This window comes from Ambystoma mexicanum, chromosome 8 (genome assembly GCF_040938575.1).
Source record: "Ambystoma mexicanum isolate Mex_15411 chromosome 8, UKY_AmexF1_1, whole genome shotgun sequence".
NCBI classification, from domain to species: domain Eukaryota; kingdom Metazoa; phylum Chordata; class Amphibia; order Caudata; family Ambystomatidae; genus Ambystoma; species Ambystoma mexicanum.
The window spans coordinates 204,614,935-204,631,874 of record NC_090929.1 but is presented as its reverse complement, the minus strand read 5'-3'; positions in this window follow the sequence as shown (position 1 = coordinate 204,631,874).

Below are 16,940 nucleotides of genomic sequence, written 5' to 3'. Positions count from 1 at the left end.
CTTGCCACCCCACACTGTGCAACATGTTCGTTGAGGAGGGCGGATAGCTGCTGCTGGCGGGTAACCATTTCCTCAAGTGTCTGCTGGTTCTGCTGGGCCATGGCAAGTGGCATTTGCATGTGCATTGGGCTGCTCACCTCAGGCTGGGGGGATGGGGTGGCCGGCCAATCCTCGGCCTCCGACTGCCCCTGTGTGGCATCCGCCTGCAGGGGGCTTAGGGATATGCAGGGGGAATGTGGCTGGGCAGTGGGCATTTCCTCATCGATGAGCTTGATGCTGCCTGCCTCACTGTCGGAGGTTGCCGCTATGGCAGCGATTTCTCCCAGGGTGCTGCTTGCAGCAGAGCCTGTCCCTTCAGTGGGCACGAGTAGTGACATGTGCGGTGCTGCTGCTGGGTCTGTGTCTGCTGTTGTGGGGGCTGGCATTTGCCTGTCCTCTTCCCCAGGCAGGGTTTGCGGCTGGTGGTGGTGTGTTTCCTTTCGGATGGCTGGGGTGGATGCCTGTGGCCTGGCCCTCTTGGTGGATGTGGATGCGGTGTTGTCCTCTTCCTGGAGGTCTGTGTCAGATCCTGTGGTGGAGCAAAGGAGGGAAAGTGTTATTGATGGGTACGCGGACATTGGCCGTGCATTGTGAGGGATGACATCTATACAGTGGGTACATGCAGCACATTTCAGGCAGGGGCATACAGGTTTTGTGCCTTTTGTGTGGAGGTAGCATGGTGGTATGTGTGTGCCAGCAGTTAGGTTGTGCATGCTGCATGTGTACAGGGTGGAGTCTGGATGTGTCTGTGGACATTCACCTGCCGATGTGTTGCATATGCGCTATGGGGCTACATGGTACTTCACATGATAGGACTTTGTTGAGTTTTGCATGGCTTGCTCTGGCCACCTACCTGCATCTCCTGAGGTCGGCGCTCCTCTCTCCATCCCTCCGACACCTTGGATGCTCTCCATCCCGATGGTGGATGCACATATTTCCTCCCATGCTTGCAGCTTAATGGGCGAATCCGATCCACCCCCAGTTGACGTGGCTAGGTTGCGGTTGGCTGAGAGGATGCTTCGGACACGGAGCCTCAAGTCGTCCCAGCGCTTTCTGCACTGCTGGGCTGTGCGGGGTACGGCCCCCACTGCACTCACACGCTGTGCCACTAAGCCCATATGGCCTTTTTTTTTGCTATTGCCGGCCTTGTCATCTGCGCAGAGAATACAGCTGCAGCATTTTCTTGCAGGGTCTCTGCGAGCATGGTTAGTTCCTCCTTTGAGAAACGGTCTTGGCGCTGCCGGTCACATGCTTTTTTAACAACTTTGGGCATTTTTACTTGGCTAATTGGGTGGGTGATGGGTGTGGATAGGTGTCAGGGTTGGATCAGGTATGGTTGTGGAGGATGGCAATGGATTGTGTTTTTCAAGATGGCCGTCGTGCAGTTTCCCGTTCCGCCGCGATGACGCTATTTCCGGTTCCGCCTATTTACGGTGACCGCTAATTACGCTGACCGCTAATTACGGTGACCGCTAATTGCGGTCGCCGCTATGGTGTGTGTGGCGGTAGTGCTCCTTGCGCGGCGTGCGATGGCGGTAAGGGCCGTTTCTGGCCCATTTACGCCATGCCGTACTTTACATTAACGCCATGGCGTAATGCACGTGCTCGATGGGTCGGAATATGCCGCACTTTACGCCATCGACCCACGGCGTAAACGTTGATTACGCAGTGGCGGTAATGTTCGGTACTTACCGCCAGAGTCGTAATGAGGCCCAATGTCCAGAGTCTTCATCTCGGGAGGATAGCTCAGGGCAATGTGCTCGCCTTGGAAGCAAGACGACATGAAGCAACACAGGTTCGATCCCCGGGTCCGCGCTTAGAAACCTCTGGGTATAAAGCGCATTGTAAATAACCTATCATATCATATCATGGAGCCCACAAGGGTTACTCACAAGACCACAATGCCTTGGTTCGTATTAGGATTTAGGTTTCCAGGGATGTTTCATGACAGATTGCTGGTTTTAAAAGGTGAGCACCTTTTATACTTTGGCAGCATATTTATTGGAACATTTCCTCTCTCAGGTTATTTTTCTGGTTGTCACTTTTTTAAAAGTCCAATGCTATTATGTTAGCGCACTTTCATCTAAGGAATAGGTCTATTGAAGTACATTTGTATATTTCACTTTAAGGTATATGTTTACTTATTGTGCATATATTCATGGGTGCCAGCTTTTGATTTTCGCTATCGTGGGCAAAGGTACCTGGGCGTATGTTATTTTTGCAGCTGGTCATTTTTTTCCCTTGTACGTGCTGCTTGAATGTGATTAGTTGGGGTTGTGCAATGTATGACAAAAGTCATCAAGAGACCGGCCATAACACAAGGGGCTTGTAGCACACTGCTTAACCAAAGTGTGTGATCCTGAGCAAATCATTGTATCGCACAGGGCATTAACTAAAAACCTTGGGAGATCTCAAAGCCTGCAATCCTTTATACATAATAAAAAAGGGAATGTTTTAACAGATAAATTGACATTGAGGGTGAAAAATCACTGGTGACCCATGTATCCCACCCATGAAGTAAGTAGGAGCAACCCTGCTTAGTTTCAATGTGAGGAACGGGCCAGCCCCCACAGGCCATGGTGCCTGATAAATGAGGCAAAGTTACAAGACCACTTAGAGCAACATGGCCTGAGGGGGCCGGTGCCTTACTCACTTTGAAGCTAAGCATATATTCATGGGTGCCAGCTTCTGATTTTCACTATGGTTGCAGAAAGTACCTGGGCATATGTTATTCTTGCAGCCGGTCCTTTTTTCCTTTTTTTCTGTGCTGCTTAAATGTGGTTAGTTGGGATTGTGCGATGTATCACAACAGTAACCAAGAGACCGGCTAGAAAGGAAAGGGCTTGGAGCATGGTACATGACATTTCAGGGCAGCCAGTTAGGCGCACGCCATTATGGCGAGGCCAGTTTGCTGCAGGTCCTGTTTGGGTGCACCCAGTTTGACACAGCCAGTTGGGCGTAGGGTCCTCTTGGCGCAAGGATGTTTTGCCGCGAGAGGTCGCAATTGGCATGGCATGAACCTGCAGGCTCTTTGCATTTTGTACCTCTTGGCACAAGGATGTTTTGGCACAAGATGTCACAGTTGGCATGAACCTACAGGCACTTTGAATTTTGTTAATATGGATTAAATGTGAAAAACATTTATTTACCGCAACATTGAAAAGCTGGATGGGACATGTATTAATCGCTGCAGAATTGAACACGTAATAAATATGAAACACATTTATTTACTGCAACATCATAAAACAGAATGGAACATGTATTACACCGTCTCTGGGCGACATTATAAAACTTTTAAAATAGGTTCAAAGCTGTATGTTTTTTAAATGCTATTTAACTAATTTAATTAAAAGAAAAGCATTGCAACTGGGAGGTGGTGAGGTTTGTTGCAGTGCAGTCCTGTGATCTTATTTGGCATGAGGGCGTTTAGACAGGCTGCAATGTCAGCCACGTCTAAACATCCTCTGGGCCAAAATAACGGCGCCAGAATGGCTTTTGTGCCAAAAATGCTGCGCCAAATCGGCGTGGAGCAAAAAGACTGCACCAAAAAGGGGTGTAGTGCTTAAGCACGCTGCTTAACCAAAGTTTGTGGTCCATGGCAAATAATTTAGTCTCACCGTTCATTGCCTAAAAACATTGTGAGTTCTCAAAGCCTGTAATCTGAAGGAAATGGTCTGGTAGCCTTTTCAGCACCACTGACCATGGCTGAAGACCATGCTAGTAGTCTGGAAGCATTCTAAAAATCTATGGAATAATAAAACCCTTGAAATTCAAGGAAAACACTATAATTGCAGGGACGTTAAGGTGAGAACTTAACACAACAAAACCCTGAAATTCAGCTAAAGCCACCTTAAGTCCACCTTAACTTCACGCCCCCTGTTGCACATCCTATGACCACAATGACGTCACAGATCACATCAATGATGACATTACTAATTACATTACAACATTACATTACAACAGTAAATGACTTCAGCCATGGTCAGTGTGCATGGGCAAATATATTTTAACACATGGATGGGTTTTGCGGTAGCAGCCATGTAGTTATGGTTAAGTGGCTCAACCCATAGGAAGAACACTTTTCGGATGGCTTATAACTTTGTCCTCCGTGGACGAATCCTCACGAAACTTTGTAAAAAAGGTACATGGGACCATCAGATCGATTATGGGAAGGTTGGTGAGGGATCATGCAAGGGGGGGGGAACATATAGGGAGGGTCCCAAAATGTGTGGTTTTTCCCCATAGATGCAATGGAACATACATTTTGCTCACACCTACAGCCCAAACCGCTGGATGGATTTTCACCAGATTTGCAGCAGGAGTGGAAGCTTGGTCCCAAAACCGTACTTTTGTAAGTTTGGTGTAAATCCGTCCAGTAGTTTTTTATAAACGACCAAAAAGTAGCTAACAAAAAAAGAGTGATATCTGGGTTCAGTCTGCAGACTCGCTTCCCTATTCGCCCCGCGGACGGGCCTCCGATTGGTCAAGATAGAGGCGTGAGGTCCGCAGATATCAGACACGCCCACTGATTGGATGGTGAAAAGCATTAGGTGCATCAGATTTTTAGAACGCCCGCAAAGTTGGATTCGCGGACAGCCGCCATTGTCCGTAAACCCTGCGGTGAAAAATATTAAAAAACACAACATTGCACTTGTCAAACTAATGAAATATTCTCTGGGGAATTGAGGGGTGATGAGGATGGAATGGGGTATGGCCTTAAAAAGCCCCAAAAAACTGGCGTTTTCTCAACTCTGATGTCCACAAACAGTCTGGATGTCCGGATCAGTCCTGTGATACTCGAACATCTGAGATGTTCGGGGACATCTATGCCTATTTCTGCATTACAGGGTTGGTGAAAAGCAGTTTTTGGAGGGCTTATAACTTTGGCGCCACTCAATGAAACTGCATGGAATTTTGGAATACCATTCTAGACCCGATTCTGAATGGTTCTGCAAAGTGTGTTGCTGTTTTGTCAAGAGGGAACAAAATGAGTGGAGGTATCCCAAAATATATTAAAGGCTTATCAATGTGGTGCCATTTGACGAATGTGCACAAAAGTTTGCAAAAAGAGTTCAGACCTGTATATGAATGTTTTGAAAACGGTTTGGTGGAATTTTGTTAAGAGGGGCAAAATTACAGTGGTGCTCTCAACATTATTGCATGGCTTATAACTTATAATTTTGTTGCCGTTTGACGAATGTGAACAAACGTTTGCAGAAAGATTATAGACCCAACCTTGAATGTTTGTGCAAAGTCTGAATTGAGTTTATCAAGTCGGGGATAAGTTATATGACTGTTTTATGTATGTACATTCTGACACTTTAAAAAAAATAATATGGGCTGATTTGCAGCAAACCCGCGCAAGGAGCATTGGCACAGACCTGAAAGCATGGTTTTGCAAATGTGTCTGTGTTTTATTTTTTTTAAGTGTCATAATATAGGTACAAATAATTGTGATATACCTTTGGCGACCGAGGTATAGACTGTGGCCATGGCCAAAGGCCAAGACCTGGACAAACTGGCTACTGGCCATGACCACGAGGGAGCAGCAATGGGGTTAAAGTGGGCATGGCCACCAGGGACCGGCTATCTGGTGTGAGAAACCTGAAGGTGTCTCATCCACTAGTCCTAGGGGATCTGTCATCCTCGTGACCAGGACACGGCCATCACTTTTGGATTGAGTTCCTGGGGGTGGACCAAAGTGGGAGGATCACCTGGGTGAGGGTTTTTCGGGAAGTGGGACCGGAACACCGAATGGCGAGATGCAGTATCCCCGTACCTGTAACACATTTACCCTATCCTGCCAGGTAGGATACTTAGGAACTCTGCCCCCCCTTCACAACACAAACACTTTCTCATGGACAGCTCGCTATAACAGAAAATGGACAAACACCCAAGCCATATAGCTCACATGTCCCAATACAATGGTCAGGTAGGGTCAGGCAATTACTGACCATCACACACGCCTGACTTCCACACTTCCCCACACGGATAAAAGGCGGAACACCAAAGCACACCCTGATCAAGGCAAAACACACGAGGAAGCAGCAGTTCCAAGATGGCAGTTTAGCACAAGGAGAAAGATGGCAAAACAGAAGGAGATCGCAAGGAGGGAAGTGCCCTTGACCTTTTCGACGAGGAACCGTTACTTTCATGAACCCTCGAGAATAGAATGCGCAAGACCAGGAAACCAGGCTGAAGAATCCTGCATTGTGGGTTAGAGGTATCGGGGGCCCTCCTGTATCGATATCCAAGGTGGGGAGAATGGCCTGCTGCCATGGGGGATTGGATGAAAATATAGAATAAAAAAGACAGAATGCACAAATAGTGTGCATTTGGTCTAGTAGAACATGTCTACTACCAAATTACTGAACTAGGGGAGTGGAGGTTGCAGGGGTTTCCCCTATTTCCTAGTTTGTTATTATCGTCTGCGAGGGTCACAGGGCTGTGCCCCGCATACATGAAATGTTAGCGGGGGGAAAAAAAGTTTGAATTACAAAATGCGAACAAGTGGTGTTCGAAATTTTGTAAGTCGATCTTTTGTTTTACAAATTTATAACAAACATCCCCGCCGTGGTACAGTTCTTGGCTCCTACAACAAATCAGTGCCAGTGAAATCAACACAGCCGGTGAGTTGGGGAGTGTGATGCTGGAAATGCATCGGAGGGACAGGGCCTCCGTATCCTTGTCCTTTACTGCTTTTTATCCTGTGTTCTGTCGTGTTTTCCATGCAGGAGTTCATGGGGGACTCCTGGTGGTGCAGCTGTCTCTTTTGGTTTGGTGTACAGACCCATGGGATACCCTTATGGCATCCATGGGTGGGAGTACAACCCTGCGCCCCTAGTGTATGTTTTTGGGCACCTGTGTGTGGCCACAGAGCAGGTTACCGGCTCGTGGCAGCTCCGTGCTGAAGTGACTGGTGCTCGTAGCGTCCTCCATTTTGGGTGCCCTGTCGTGATGGAGACAAGATGGCCCCTGTGGCCTCTTGCCTTCCATCGCCTATTACCTTGTTCTTCCCAAAGTCCCGGGAAGCCCTGACTCTGTCCCTTCCCCCTGACTGGCTGTTGGGTGGAAGTTCCATATATGGTAGTGTGGGGAAGGGCCGACCAGACTGGTTGGAGCCTTCCCAACGACCGTATGCTGTGGGTACACCATTGGGTGGGACCTGGGTGAATGGAGTGTGTGACAAATATGCACTTCTTGTTGTGGATGTCTGGTTTCTGGTGTTTGACACAATGACTGAGACAGCCATGCCCGAAACTGGCAAGAGTGCAGTGTGCAGTGTTGAATGGTGTGATACTTGTCTGAATCCACATTCTGTGTTGTGAGTGTCTGGATGGAGAAGAATGGCCTGAATGCACCGTGCGCCTGATTGGCTGACAGACTTCTGAATGCCCTTCATAGTGATGGGATGCTCGAGTGTGACCCAGGTGAATGAATGGGAGATCAAAAGTATATTTGGGACCTCTCACTGCTAGGAATCGTGTTCAGAAGTGTTGAGAGCTGTAGTCCAAACTATGAAGAGTAACTGGAGTGAAACTGACACTTGTCCTTGAAGTCCTGCTGGAAGAGAAGAATTGCTGTTGCTCTCCTTCATCAATCTGAAAGCTGCTGTGTCTCCAAGGACTGACCCAGAGAGGACCTGGTAAGGCGCCCTCTTCCCGAGCTACGAGGGACCATCGTGCACCAGCTGATCTTTGCCAAAGCTCCCTGGTAGACAGACCTACGACAGGTGCGGACCGGAGACGGGGACTGCCGCGGAATCCCAAAGAGAAGCACCCAGACTGTTGTCTGCCACTGTCAACGACCGCCGTCGCCGACCGTAGCCTCCGTGCTCCCATTGCCTAAGAACTTTTGATACAAGGATGCTCTCATCTGCATCATCGCCCGTCTAATCCCGCTGGAGAAGGCCAGGCCATCGACACGCCGAGGAGCATCTGCCGGTGGGTTTCCCGCCACCCAAAGACCACAGAGACGCTGATGACTCAATGCCCTTGCTGGGCCACAGTTCTTCAAACTCTTTGCAGTCCAGAACTATCGACATCGAGGTGCCCCACACGCCTCTTCCTTGCAGGATGTTTACAATTCCCCGTCGACGAGCGCTGCTAGGAAAAAAGCTGCCACTTCACTGTTGTAGCTCACCCTGTTCCCCGTCAGACGTTCAATGACCCGTGACTCCTGCCTTAAAGGGAGGGCACTCAAGAAGGGCCGTTGATTCCCCAATGAGGAACGCTACAACGCCAGGTACTTTGGGGTTGCAGAACTATTGGGAAGTCGCTTGTGAACAATATATGGACTGGGCTTGTGATATATCTTTATTCTACAGGTTGCCCAGGTGGGGGGATCTCCACACAGAACTGTGTCTAGGTATCAGGGCCAGTATTCTGCCAATTGTTCCAACCAACTGCTTTCCTCTTATCGCTATTGTTGGTTTCCTTTATGAACTGATTTGTGTGCCATTTAACCATACAGTTGATGCACTTTAAAGAGATCTAATAGTAATTGTGGTACCACGTAGAACTGTATATTTGCCATTATAGATAACCGAGTACAAAGTGAGTTATTGTGATATTATACATAACCTTGAATATTAATTATATAAAGACTGTGTTTTAACTAATACAGTGTGCGGACATTCCTTTGCTGGTGCTTGGGGACTACACTGTACTTAAGAACTAGCCTGCATCACCCCCTGAGAAGCTGGCCTTGATTACTCGCCCATTTCTACCTTGTAGAGAATCTTGGCAGGGGTCCTCTGTGCCTCTCCTTTACCAAATAGAGAGCAGAAGTACAGACCCCCCTCCGGTCCTTCACACTGGTGGCAGTGGTGGGATGGTTATGGTTTTAAGAATCAGTGTATAACCGTGCCACTTACAGGATATCTGCACTTTGTTAAATTGAGGTTTAGTTGTGTAGTTGTGTTCAAGATAACTGCATTACAAGCAATGGAATCTATTGCGAATGGTAAATTAACTCGGATGAGCTTAGAGGCTCTCCAAGATGCTTGTAAAGCCAGGTAGTTAGACTTTGTGGATAAGTCTAGGGCTGAGCTGATAGCTGCCCTGGTGGACTACCAGACCGATGGTGAAACTCTTGATGGGGGGATGCAACCAATGAGGACTCTACCCCGAGGGTTGTCACTGAATCTGATTCTGGGAATGCCGCCATTCCTGCTGCCTCTGTTCCAAACCCCATCCATTCCTTGGAACTTGAGTTATTAAGGATGAAATTGGCCTTTGAATATCACAAGTTGGAAATAGATGCTGAGCTTTAGAAAGAGGAGCTGGCACAGCAAGTGGAACTCAAGAATAGAGATATTGAACTTAAAGACAAGGACACTGAATGTCAGCGAATCCAGTTAGAGAAAGCTCGAGTGGAGAAATCAGTTAAACCAGTTGAGAGTGTCAGGTCCCCAGCAACCAAGTTTATGAAAGATTTGGTTGGTGTGTATGCGCAGGGTTCTGATATCCTCCAAAGGATTGAAGCGTTTGAGATGGCTTGTGCAATTCATGATGTTGATAAAAGAGATTGGCTAAGTGTTTGTTAAGCAGAGTGCCTCAGACTGGATATGACTGTATTCTGAAACTGAGTGTGGAAGAAAGGGGTCAGTATGAGTGCATGAAGTCTGCTTTGATTGCCAAGTTTGGCAAGACACCTACCCAATACCTTAAGAGGTTCAGGGATTTTAAGAAACAAGAGAATGTGTCTTGGGTTGACTGGGTGAGTGCTGCACACATGAACATGATGGGGTGGATTGATGGTTACAAAGTGTAATTGTTTGTTAAATTGTTCCACCTTTTGTTTTTTGAGCATTTTTCGGAAGCCTGTTCACCAGAGCTGCGTCAGTATGTTGCTGACCAGAACATTTTGGACCTCTTTAAGCTGGCTAGGGTGGCTGACAAGTGGGTCTCCCATTGGGTGTCCCCTAAGGACTCCAGTGGGAAGGACAAGGACAAAGAAAAGGGGACCTCTCAGAAAGCTGAGGAGTCCCAAAAGCAAACACAGTCGGGTAAACCAAAACCTTCCTCTCCTAAGACCCAAAAACCTAGTGGGGATATGTCTGTTGTGGGTGGGAGTAAGAGTAGTGGTCCACCTGCTGCAAAGCAGGGTCCCAGTGGTTCCAGTACCGTACCCCGCACTCCCGGCACTTGTTGGGATTGTGGGGCTCTGGATCACCAAACGGGTGACCCCAAGTGTAAGGGTAAGGCACTTGGAGTCCAGGCTGTCAGCCTGACCTACCCCTACCCCGTACCAGAGGTGGTGGCCACTGTCCTCCCCTCCTCTACTGGCATAACCTTTGGTGCTCCCGTAGAGATTTCCTTAGTGTCCCTTGCGGCCTGGGACCAGTACGCAGAAATTGCCAACTATCACACAGAACACTCATAGGTTTTTGAGAAGTGTCCTCTTGAATGGCCAGCCTTCTACTGGTTTGAGAGACACTGGGGCAAGCATGACAGTGGTGGACAGGGCCCTGCTCAAGCCAGAGGACTATGTAGGTGCTCCTCTGAGAACCACCAGGTTAGCTGGTGGGCCTCCCAAATTATCGCCTGTAGCCTTAGTCAACATTTTGATTGGAGACAAGACAGCGAAGCTTCCGCCCCTGGTTCAGGACCACGTCCCTGCGAACATTTTGTTAGGAAACAATTTGGTCGAGTTGGGGATGATCACGGATGGTCTACCCATGGCTGCTGTGGTGGTCACCGATTGCAGATCACACAGGGTCCAGCTGCGAGCCCGGTGCCCTCGCTGACGGGGAAACCCAAGGCGTGAAGGAAACGGAAGAGTAAGAAGGCCACCTCTGTGGAGGGGACTCCTGCTCTTCCTGCTGTTCTGACAGCACCCATTGGGATCCATGCTCCAGATGGGCTGGGTCCAGTTGTAAACCCTGTCTCAACTCCTGTGGGAGAAGAGCCAGAAGACTTTCCTGTGGGAGAGGTACTCAACGTGGAAGACCACCCGACCTTCAATGCTTGTTAGCTGAAGGGGGACCCTCCCGGGCGGACCTCTGTAATGGTCAGAGAGAGTGCCACTCTCTCAAGGGTCTGAGGAAACAGGCCCTTTCCGAGGCACAAGGAGAAGTGTCTAGGACATTCTGGATTTATTGGGAGGGTGAGCTCCGTGTTAGTGAGCCCACTAAGCCTGAACCTGGTTCCCTCAAGAGGTTGGTGGTACACCAGGTTTACAGGCCGTTCCTGCTGCAGTTGGCGCATGAGGTGCCCTTAACTGGTCATCTTGGTACCAAGAAGACTAAGCAGAGGCTCTCTGCCCATTTCTACTGGCCACGGTTGGGAGTAGAAGTGGAGTCCCACTGCAGGACCTGCCCAACTTGTCAGTTGTCTGGCAAGACTGGAGGCAGTGTCATTACCCGACTGCAGCCATTGTCAGTGGTTGGCACACAGTTTGAGAGGGTGGGTATCGACATTGTCGGCCCCCTTGACCCTGCCACTTCAGGTGGACATCGGTTCATCCTGGTCTTGGTTGATCATGCCACCAGGTACCCTGAGGCTATACCCCTTCAGACTGCTACTGCCAAGGTGATTGCCAGGGCTCTCCTGGGCATTTTCACCTGTGTTGGATTCCCTACGGAGGTTGTCTCTGACAGAGGATCCAACTTCATGTCTAGTTACATGAAAACCATGTGGAAAGAGTGCGAGGTAACCTACAAGTTCTACACCTCTTACCACCCTCAGTCCAACGGTCTGGTTGAGAGATTCAATAAAACTCTCAAGGGCATGCTAGGTGCTTTGGAAGAGCCCCTAAGGAGGAAATGGGATCTCCTCCTACCATGCCTGCTGTTTGCTTACAGAGAGGTACCTCAAGAGGGTGTTGGTTTCAGCCCCTTTGAGTTACTCTTTGGACATCCCGTGAGGGGGCCCTTTGCCTTGATCAGAGAAGGTTTGGAGGCCACCCCTCCAGGTCCCGCCAAGCAAGTGGGGGACTATGTGTTAGGCCTCAGATGGAGGATGACACAGATGATGGGTCAGGCAACAGAAAATCTCAAGGCCAGCCAGGAATTGAACAAGTACTGGCATGACCTTAAAGCCTCACAAGTGGATTGGACTCCGGGACCAGAAATCCTTGTGATGGAGCCTACTAAGCCTAGAGCTTTGACAGACAAGTGGACTGGAACCTTCAGGATCATCTCCAAGGTGGGCAAAGTCAATTATCTGGTTGACATGGGAGTACCTGGGGTAGCCCCTCAGGTATTCCATGTTTAGTAGTCTCAAGCCTTTCCACAGGCGAGCAGAAGTCTCATGTCTCTTGCTAGCTTCAGAGCAAGAAGAGGATGAGAGTGAGACCCTTCCTGATTTGCTGCACAGCAACCCTCAGGAAGGCTCAGTGGAGAGAGTACATCCTCTCCCGATCTGACGACAGAGCAGCAGAGGGCCTGCAGGGCTTTGCTCCGGCAGTATGCCTCTCTGTTTTCACTGACACCAGGCCTTACACCATGGTGTAGGCATGAAATTGACACTGGTGACAGTGTTCCTGTCAAAAGCAGGTGCTACCGTATGTCAGATACAGTTAAGAACCACATCCAGGCTGAGGTCGCCAAGATGTTGGATATGGGTGTTATTGAACCCTCAACCAGTCCCTGGTCCAGTCTTGTGGTCCTTGTCCCCAAGGCAAGTTCCCAGGCAGGTACCAAGGATTGGAGGTTCTGTGTGGACTGCAGAGGAGTCAATTCCGTCACCAAAACTGACACGCACCCATTGCCCAGGGCTGATGAGCTTGTGGACACCATAGGTGCTGCCAATTTTGTGAGCACCTCTGACTTTACCTCAGGCTATTGGCAAATAGCTCTGACGGACCATGCCAAGGAAAAGACGGCATTCTCAACACCAGAGGGACTCTACCAGTTTAGGGTCATGCCTTTTGGGTATAAGAATGCCCCGGCCACCTTCCAGAGATTGGTCAATCATGCACTTAGTGGCCTGGAGGCCTTTTGTGTGGCCTACTTAGATGACATTGTCATCTACAGTTCCACCTGGGAAGAGCATTTGACACATCTGGATTAGGTGTTGCAGGCTCAGGGGAAAGTCACATATCTTGGTCATGAGGTAGGAGGGGGTCAAATCCAACCTCTCCCCAGTAAAGTACAGGATGTACATGACTTGGAGACTACTACTATTCAAACACAGGTGAGAGCCTTTTTGGGCCTCACTGGGTACTATCGCAATTTCATGTCAGACTATGGAACCATAGGTGCATCACTGACAGCGCTGACTTCACCCAAACAGCCTAGGGAGGTTAATTGGACTGAAGACTGTCAGAGGGATTTTGATGGCTTGAAAGAAAGTCTGTGTAGGGCACCTGTGTATTGTGCGCCTGACTACAGCCGCCCCTTTATTGTCCAGATGGATGCCTGCGACACTGGAATTGGACCTGTCTTCTCCCAGTTAGATGACAAAGGGAGGGAACATCCTATCATATTCATCAGTAGACAACTCAAGGAACTTAGGTGGGCTGCTGTTGAAAAGGAATGTTTTAGTATAGTTTGAAGCCTTAGGTGTTTTAGGCCCTACCTTACAGGGTCAACCTTCAAGGTCCAAACAGATCATAAGCCCCTGAAGTGGCTTATGCAGATGAACGGTGAGAACCCAAAACTGCTCAGGTGGTCCATTAGCCTGCAAGGGATAGACTTCACCATACAGCATAGACCAGGGAAGAGTCACGATAATGCAGATGGCCTTTCCAGAAGGTATGTTGACCTTCTGGATGAGGGTGTCTATCTCGTAGGAGATTAGGCACCCTAACCTCAGTCTGGGGGGGAACTGTGATGCTGGAAATGCATCGGAGGGACAGCGTCTCCGTATCCTTGTCCTTTACTGCTTTTTATCAGTGAAACACTTGTGTATAGGCGCGTTACAAATGCCATATCATATCATTTCTGTCGTGTTTTCCTGTGAGTTCATGTGGGACTCCTCTCTTTTGGTTTGGTGTATAGTCCCATGGGATACCCTTATGGCACCCATGGGTTGGGGTACAACCCTGTGCCCCTAGTGTATGTTTTTGGGCACCTGTGTGTGGCCCACAGAGCAGGGTACGGGCTGGTGGCAGCTCTCTGCTGAAATGACTGGTGCCCTGAGCGTCCTCCATTTTGGGATGCCACAACCATGTCGTTGGAATCGGTAGTTTCCTGATGGAGACAAGATGGCCCCCGTGGCCTCTTGCCTTCTATCGCCTGTTACCTTGATCTTTCAGAAGTCCCGGGAAGCCCTGCCTCTGTCCCTTCCCCCTGACTGGCTGTTGGGTGGAAGTTCCATATATAGTAGTGTGGGGAAGTGCCGACCAGACTGGCTGGAGCTTTCTCAATGACCGTATGTTGTGGGTACACCTGTGGGTGGGACCTGGGTGAATGGAGTGTGTGATAAATATGCACTTCTTGTTGTGGATGTCTGCTTTCTGATGTTTGACACAATGACTGAGACAGCCCTGCCCGAAACTGGTATGAATGCAGCGTGTAGTGTTGAATGGCGTGATACTTGTCTGAATACACATTCTGTGTTGTGAGTGTCTGGATGGAGAAGAATGGCCTGAATGCACTGTGCGCCTGATTGGCTGACAGACTGCTGAATGCCCTTCATAGTGATTGGATGCTGGAGTGTGTCCCAGCGGAATGAATGGGAGATCAACAGTATATCTGGGGACCTCTCACTGCTAGGAATCGTGTTCAGAGCTGAAGTCCAAACTAGGAAGAGTAACTGAAGTGATACTGACGCTTGACCTGGAAAGCCTGGCTGGAAGAGAGGAAATGCTGTTGCTCTCCTTCATCAATCTGAAAGCTGCTGTGTCTCTAAGGACTGACCCAGAGAGGACCTGGTAAGGTGCCCTCTTCCCGAGCTACGAGGGACCATCGTGCACCAGCTGATCTTTGCCAAAGCTCCCTGGTAGACAGACCTCGACAGGCTGCCGACCGGAGACAGGGACTGCCGCGGAATCCCAAAGAGAAGCGCCCGGACTATTGACCGCCACTGTCGACGACCGCCGTTGCTGACTGGAGCCGCCGTGCTCCCGTTGCCTAGGAACTTTTGATCCAAGGACGCTCTCATCTGCATCATCGCCCGTCTAATCCCACTGGAGAAGGCCAGGCCTCTGACAAACCGAGGAGCATCTGCTGGTGGGTTTCCTGCCACCCAAAGAACACAGAGACACCGACTCGACGCCCTTGCTGGGCCACAGATCTTCAAACTCTTTGCGGTCCAGAACTATCATCATCGAGGTGCCCCGCATGCCTCTTCCTTGCAGGACGTTTACATTTCCCTGTCGACGAGCACCGCAAGGAAAGAAGCTGTCACTTCACCGTCGTAGCTCACCCTGTTCTGTTCCTATTCGCTCAACGACCCGTGACTCCAGCCTTAAATACAGGCACTCAAGAAGGGCCATTGATTTGCCGACGAGGAACACTACAAAGCCAGGTACTTTGGGGTTGCAGAACTATTGGGAAGTCGCTTGTTAACAATATATGGACTGGGCTTGTAATATATCTTTACTGTACAGGTTGCCCAGGTGGGAGGATCTCCACACAGAACTGTGTCTAGGTATCAGGGCCAGTATTCTGCCAATTGTTCCAACCAACTGCTTTCCTCTTATCTCTATTGTTGCTTTCCTTTACGAACTGATTTGTGTGCCATTTAACCATACAGTTGATGCCCTTTAAAGAGATCTAATGATAATTGTGGTACCATGTACAACTGTATATTTGCCATTAAAGATAACTGAGTAGAAAGTGAGGTATTGTGATATTGTACATAACCTTGAATATGAATTATATAAAGACTGTGTTTTAACTAATACAGTGTGCGGACATTCCTTTGTGGGTGCTTGGGGACTACACTGTACTTAAGAACCAGCCTGCATCACCTCCTGAGATGCTAGGCCTTGATTGCCCGTCCATTGCTACCTTATAGAGAATCTTGGCAGGGGTCCTCTGTGCCTCCCCTCTTCCAAATAGAGAGCGGAAGTACAGACCGCACCTCCGGTCCTTCACAGGGAGTCTGATACAAACCTGGTCTGTGTTGAAGCCAAGGTTGCAAGCAGCAACATTGTATGGTGAGGCTGAAGCGAGCAGTGTATGAAACACATGTGATAACCAACATAAGTCATCATTGAAAAACAGATGAGTGATTGATCTTTGAAACCAAGATATAATACTCTTGACAGAGTGGTCAGACACTGTGTGCATGCTCATTCGACGGACTCTGTAAGGCATCCAACTAAGTGTTGAGAAAGGTGGGAGAGTGGCAAAGAACTGTACATCGAAGTGGTCCTGCAACGATTGGAGCTAAATCCTGTGCACAATCGAAAGTCTTTGATGTTGATACTGCTAAGCAAGTTGATGAAGAAGTAGAGAAAGTTGATCCAAACCCGCTTGAGGGAGATCAATTGAACGCTTTCAGGATAAAGCAAAGTAGAGAAAGTTGGTCTGAGCCCGAACGACGGAGATCAATTGAAAGCTTTTGGGATAAAGCAAGTTTGTGTTAAAGTAAATTAAATTGGTCCGATCCCAGATGAGGGAGACTAATTGAGCATTGTGTTACAACGAATCTCAGCCTGGCTGAGGGGGATCAGCGCTGAGATGTGAATCACCTGACAAATTTGATACATGGAAATCCTACGAACACTGTGTTAAAGGGAATGTGAGCCCAGCTGAGGGGGATCTGAGCTGAATAGTGAATTAACTGACAAATTGAGTATGTGTGAAATCCTAAGAAGAAAATAACTTATTGTTTGTTACATCGGGCCCTCTGAAAGAAGAAACTTTGAAAGGCAAAGAGACTTGGGCACAGAAGGCCCTGATGCTAACGTTTGAACTGCACCTTCATGCTAAAGAAGCCAGAAACTGTGCTAAGCTTGATTGTATCGCCTTGTCCCGTGCTGAAAACGTGGGCCAATGGCCTGAA